At 45.6% G+C, this 6,096-nt stretch overlaps 1 protein-coding gene across 3 annotated transcripts in view; it reads left to right on the top strand.

Moving 5' to 3' along the window:
* The window catches only part of LOC105570662 (sterile alpha and TIR motif-containing protein 1), a 62,358-nt gene that overhangs the window by 28,360 nt on the left and 27,902 nt on the right, over positions 1-6,096 (top strand). Inside the window, exon 1 of one of the 3 annotated variants that reach the window (XM_012028053.1) lies at positions 4,707-5,319. The exons of the other annotated variants lie outside the window; for them this stretch is intronic. The gene's annotated coding sequence lies outside the window, so the exon portion shown is untranslated. Of the gene's footprint in view, positions 1-4,706; positions 5,320-6,096 lie in introns of those variants that run through there. 3 annotated transcript variants of the gene reach the window in all.

The raw sequence follows: 6,096 nt of genomic DNA on the forward strand, positions 1-6,096 counted from the left end.
TGTATAGAGGAAAGTCCTCTATTATAAGATAGGATTCTGAGATAGTAGGTTTTCAATTTTCAAATTCAATCACAAATCTTTCTTCGCAACGATTACACGATCTAACAATCGATTTTTCCACTAAACAGATTTCGCTCCAAGGGCAGTAAATTCATGGTGGAACCAACAGACGATGCCTATCGATTTAGCAGAAGCTCCGCTAGCTCATAGTAGGAGCCTATCTCATTATAAGGGACTTTCCTCTATATATTTATTAATTTACGGGCGATTTTCAATGACGATTTTATTATTCTCGCACAAGCTGTAAAAATCGGAGTGTTTTTTTGTTGTTGCAATTAATAAGACGTGACTGTCCGGATTTTTCCGGTCGACTTATCATTTCGGCGACACTTATTTGAGCCGTTATTCGGGGAAGGAGATTGCTCGTTGTGAACGCAACTTTATACACGACACCGACGTTGTCGTCTTCAAATCGGTTCTTTGTGTCTGGCGAGAGCCAAGACGCCTACAGCTGTCTGCCGATGTGCTTACTCAGCGATAGCGGTTCTCTCGATCGCTCCGAGGTATACGTAGAATGTATACGAAGAAATCGATTCCCGTGATATTCCACGCTGCATTCACTGCTTTGTGTTTCCCCCCCATGCATTGTCGGAAGTTTATTTTAACATGAAAGTCTCACTGCTCGGAGGCGTCAAATACCGAAGGAGAACGTCGTAGAATTGAACTACGATATAAATTATAGTATAACACTTGAATGTTAACTTTACGTTAAAATTAATATTGCAAGCAACAAACTCAAAGTAATAATTGTAATATAATTTTTAATATAACACAATTCATTTAATACAATTCTTATTTCGAAAGATGGAATAAAGGAGAGACTTTTGAATAGACTTCGGTTATTCGTGCAACACATTAAATTTATATTTCGTTAACGCTTTTAATTAATATAATTTGATTATAGTAAAAAATCAAATTAAATAATGAGCCACCGAATAAATAATTTTCTTGAGTAAAGTAATATTTTTTTTATTAAGATATTTTTTTATCAGTGTAGAGAAGGGAATATTTTAATCTTAAATGAAAAATTCCAAAATCTAGAATAAAATGATAGTATGCATCGTCTTTTGTTGAATATCGCGGTGCTATCTTTGCGCGTCGTAAAATGGAGGGAAAATTCATTCCAAACGCAAGAATATGTAAACTTACATTTATACAAGTTACTCCTGTCTCAATATAGTAAGTCAATCTTTTTTAATTCGATAGAGGAGAAAAGGAATTATTGATTTTATTTTGATATTGTCTTACTTTTATACTAATTGAGGTTGTGAGAAATATAAATGCGTCAAGAACATTTTTTCAGTGACAGAAATCCTTTCTGAGGGCGTATATTGAATGAATATGCAATAGTAAAATTCAGCTCTTTATATATTTCTCTTACTATTATGTTCTCTACTGTATTTCTTCGGGATTCTTCGTGTACACAGCCACTCGTCGAGTACCGGTGATCTTTTTGGCTAATGAGATGGCTAATCTCTAGCAGGAGAGCGCGAGCAATATCACAGCAAAGCGGCCTGTTCTAAATGGTTATTGCTGCCGTGCCGGCAGGAAAAAGCCACTCGCGAATGCTATTTATGGCCGCCGTAAATCAAACGGCGCCGAAGAGCGCGTGGCCGCCGCCGCAACGCGACGTGACGCGACGCGACGCGACGAGAGGCGCGAAATATATCCACACACGTTCCTTAACTCATCGAGATCTTCTCTCACGCCCGCGTATTTATTCAACGAGCCCGGCAACGTCAGAATCGTCGCACCCTGGAACTTGAGGAAGGGGCCCTTGACATTCCCGGATCGAAAGCCCCGGCCCTGATCCTCGTATCCTCTCAACCAGAATTGAAAATGAAATCCCGATGCTGAGCTTCGTTGCGACGTATTTTTGTGATCATAATCGTATTGACGAGATTAATTAAAAATATTGGCAATATTGTTTTGAAAATTGCATTACCAGGTATTTGTACGCGGTGAAAAAAATGATGTTGTATCGACAAGATCAGTGCAATTGAAATGAAATCGTTGAAACAACGTCAGTATCGATGAATGAAGAACATCAGACGGTTCGTCTTATCTGGACATTTAGTTGAATGGTTGAAATTAACATCCCTAGCAAACACAATTGAGTGGATTACTTATTCTTCTTCTAGCGGAAGTGTTCTAGCAGAAAAATTAACGCGAAGATGTCATCAGTAGTACTGTTTGTTGCGACTAATATTACCACATACCTCAGTGGTCGAATTGGTTCACGCCCGCCTAGAGTGTAGGGAGGTCCAGGTTCAAACCCTGGCTGAGGTAATATTTTTCGCAATAAATTTCTTTAATTAGAATTTACCAGCCATTAGTCGTCATGCAATTTTTCTGCATTGTTTAATCAATTGCTGGCGTTAAATAATTCTTTCCACGAATTACCTATGTTTGTGGCAGCCCATGACGTTGTTTCATTCAAGCAACTTCATTTTTCTTAACTGAACAGCATTTTTTTCCCGCGTCAAGGTTCAAGATCGTTGAAGTCGTGACGGTGCGAGTGTTCGCGGAAAAGTTGACGAAAATAATTTTAATTGCAATCGAACAGGATAAACTAAGATGAAGTTATACTGGTTGAATCAAGTGAACGTTGAGGGGAGGCGATCAGCCTCCAAGCGCGTACCGAGGACACCCGGTATACTTTCGCCAAAATTCCGCGACTGCGAGTTTCCTCACGCACCTCGCCGGACTGCATTCCGCTCTTTGTGTCCCTCTTTTCTCGCAGACAGTGCCAAGCTTCTTTCTTTCCCGCCCGACGCTTCGCAGTCGATGCTGATTTACGTCGGTCGAGCTAAGCGGTTTCCGCAAGGATACCCTGACAAAGTGGCTCCGGGTGACTACTCGTGTTCCGGAGAGCCGGAGAGATAAGGAGAATTCTCCCTTCGGAGCACTCGAGCTCCGCGAAACTTTGCTCGAGTCCACCGGCGCTCGAATCTAAAGTATTGAAAATGAATGCACGGATAATAGGTTTTCAAGAACTTTGTGTAGCACAGGACACGTAAGTCCCAAGAAGAGCTATCCGACTGCGATATCTCGGGGCCTGAATTCTTCGGCCGGTACTTTGTGCCCTGCCCCGAACTGGGGAGATAAGGTAGGCCCGGCATTCCTTCCGATTATAAATCAGTCAAGGGCTGTCGCACGAGTGTCACGTACAGTCTTATTAAAAAGTATCCGTGCAACTTCGTCCGCATCACGAATCGAGAGACGCGCGCTGGAAGGCATGGATTGAAATGTGATAATCTTAATTGAAGCTCGATCTGCGCTTCTGATCAACGACGGGCGTGGAAAAGTGTACGAAGGCTCGCGAACTTTCTGTCGCAAGTGGCCGTAAAGCATTTCGACGGACGCACTTTCGAGCGGGAGGAGAGATTCGTGGGAGAGACGAGCTTCTTATGTAACATCGCGAGGGACGACGCTGACAAAAAGCGTCGTCTCTTTACCGCCGTCATTCTGGGAACCGAGTCCATTTATCGCTGTCCCACTTGCTGCACCGGGGTTACGCTCTTAATCGAGATCGAAAAGTCTATTGTATTTTTGCGGATCGTATTAAGCTTCCCGGAATCGCGGCGTTAATTAGAACGTATCCTTAACCCCCTTGATGTCTCGTCGCTTTTACGTTTGGATTTCTTCGAACGCTAAACCTTCGTTCGTCTCGCACACTTCTCTCTAATCACCTCCAATCTCTGATTGATCTTATCACCCTTACGTTCAACGAAAAAGAAACCTATCTATCTACATTTTATATGCCAGCTATACGTTTCTGTCATATGTCCTTTTTAGTAATGTACCTCCTTCTCGAATGTTAATTCGCAGCGAGATTTTGCTGCTGAGCCTCTTTAGGGTCTCGGCAGAAAGATCGTCGTTACCGTTTTCGATTCCGTTGTAAGACTCAAGTCGATGTCGGAAGTCAACGCACAAGGATTTGTCGTACACTGAAAAAAAAGTCTGACAGATTCAACCAGTCGTCTGTTAGAAAATGGACGAATCAGAATTCCTATAGGATTTACCAGAATTCCTTTAGAATTTACCATGAAAGATATTTCATAACCAGAAGTTTGCTAGACTTCACTACAAATCTGGTAAATCCTGAAGGGGATTCTGATTCGTCCATTTTCTAAACAGACGACTGGTTGAATCTATTAGATTCTTTTTCAGTATAGACGTATGTCGCATCGCGAGATTCAGCCGCGTTTGAGTTCGAAAGTCGCCAGTTTCGTCGCCGATCGAGATCTATCGAGTTTCATCCGCACTGAAAAAAATGTCTGGTTGAATATGGCCGAACCAGATAATTCCTGTAGGATTTACCAGAATTTCTGTAGGACTACAGAAATTCTGGTAAATCCTACAGGAATTATCTGGTTCGGCCATATTCAACCAGAAATTTTTTTCAGTGCGAGGGGGATACCGCGGACCAAAATCTTGTACACCAATGCCCACTAATGCCCAGTGGGCATTACTTTATCTTATTATCTTATTTGCCCCAGCAAGGCCTAATGCCCAGTAATGCCGCTAATCTGTACACTGCTCTCTAAAATTTGTGGAGTGAAAACACTGCCATGGAGTGAAATGTTCACCCTATTGGCGTGAATATTTCCTCCAACAGAGTGAATATTAACTCCAATGGAGTAAACATTTCACTCCACAAATTTTAGAGAGTGCAATGCTCTCAGCGGTTTCCACCTCGGTTTCGTCGCTGTGCAGAATTCGAGGCCCGTTGAATCCCTCCTCGACCTAATTGCTCAACTCGGAGCGCCCGGTGCGGGCGATAAGCCGAAGGTGGCGTCACGGCCGGGACCCGCCGCGCTTCCATTTAAACCCCGCGTCCCTTTAACTCGCCGGCCGATCACGTGCGCGCGCGGTTCGTAAGTTCGCGGCGGTGGCGTCACGTGCGTCACGTGACGCGGTGCCACGTGACCGGCGCGTTGCGCGCTATCGTACGCGCGCGGTACCCGTCCGGTCGCGACTCAGTGCGAGCGCGACCGGCGCGCGCGATGCTCGTCGATCGTGGGGTTTGTGCCGTCGTTCTCTGTGCCAATCGCCGCCGCCGTCGGCACGCCGAAACGCCACGTACTATCCGTCCGCGCGACCTCGGCTCTACCGCGGCTCGCTCGTCGTAACGCGGTGGCGACACAGCTCGTCCACGGGATCACCTTTCCTCGATCCTCGCCTCTCGTCGACCTCTCGCCGCCGCTGGGACGCGTGGGCTACGTGGCGATCCAACGCCAGCCAAGTGTCAGCTGGGTGCGCACTCCTCTCTTTCTCTCTCTCTCTCTTTCTGTCTTCCCCCAGCCTTTTCCCAAGTGTCTCCCGTATGTTCGGAGGATCGGCGAGCGCGGCCCCGCCGCTCGGGGAAACCGGAGTCCGAGTCGCAGCGCGGACAGAGGCTCCTTTCCTGCGTCCCTAACGCCTGAAACGACTCCAGGTGCCTCGCTCTCCTTTAAGTATCGCGTGCGATACGCATTTCGTAAACGTCGCTAGAGTATCAAGTGCTTACCAGGCCGCGTGTCGCCTTATCGGAGACAGCAGATGCGATAGCGGCCGTCTTCCTCTTCTACTCCGTCGCGCGACGGTACGTCGTGCCCTGGACTGTCTTTGTCCGGAGACGGGGCGCGTCAATCGTGCGCCGTTCTCGCGCGTGCACAACCGAGAGACCCAGTTTGTTGAATGAAACAAAATTTAGTTGACCCAGCTGAATTTCTCGTTTGGATATGGGCAGACAAATATCTTTCGGTTGATACGTCGCAAAAATGTAGTTGGAAAATTTCATTGTATCAACACACAAATTTGGTTGAGTGAACATGCGCAGGATCCTTTTGTAACATTCAGCCGAACGATTTCGTTCACGCAACAAACACAATTATTTAGCCAATGTAGAAAATCGTATGACGACCCGTGGCTGGCAGATTATAATTAAAGAAATTCATTGCGAAAAATGTTGCCTCAGCCAGGGTTTGAACCTGGCTCAGTGGTCGAATTGGTGAGACGCCCGCCTAGAGTCCAGTAGGGAGGTCCACACTG

This window comes from Vollenhovia emeryi, unplaced genomic scaffold (assembly GCF_000949405.1).
Source record: "Vollenhovia emeryi isolate VEMERY1.0 unplaced genomic scaffold, V.emery_V1.0 DF939120.1, whole genome shotgun sequence".
Lineage (NCBI taxonomy): Eukaryota > Metazoa > Arthropoda > Insecta > Hymenoptera > Formicidae > Vollenhovia > Vollenhovia emeryi.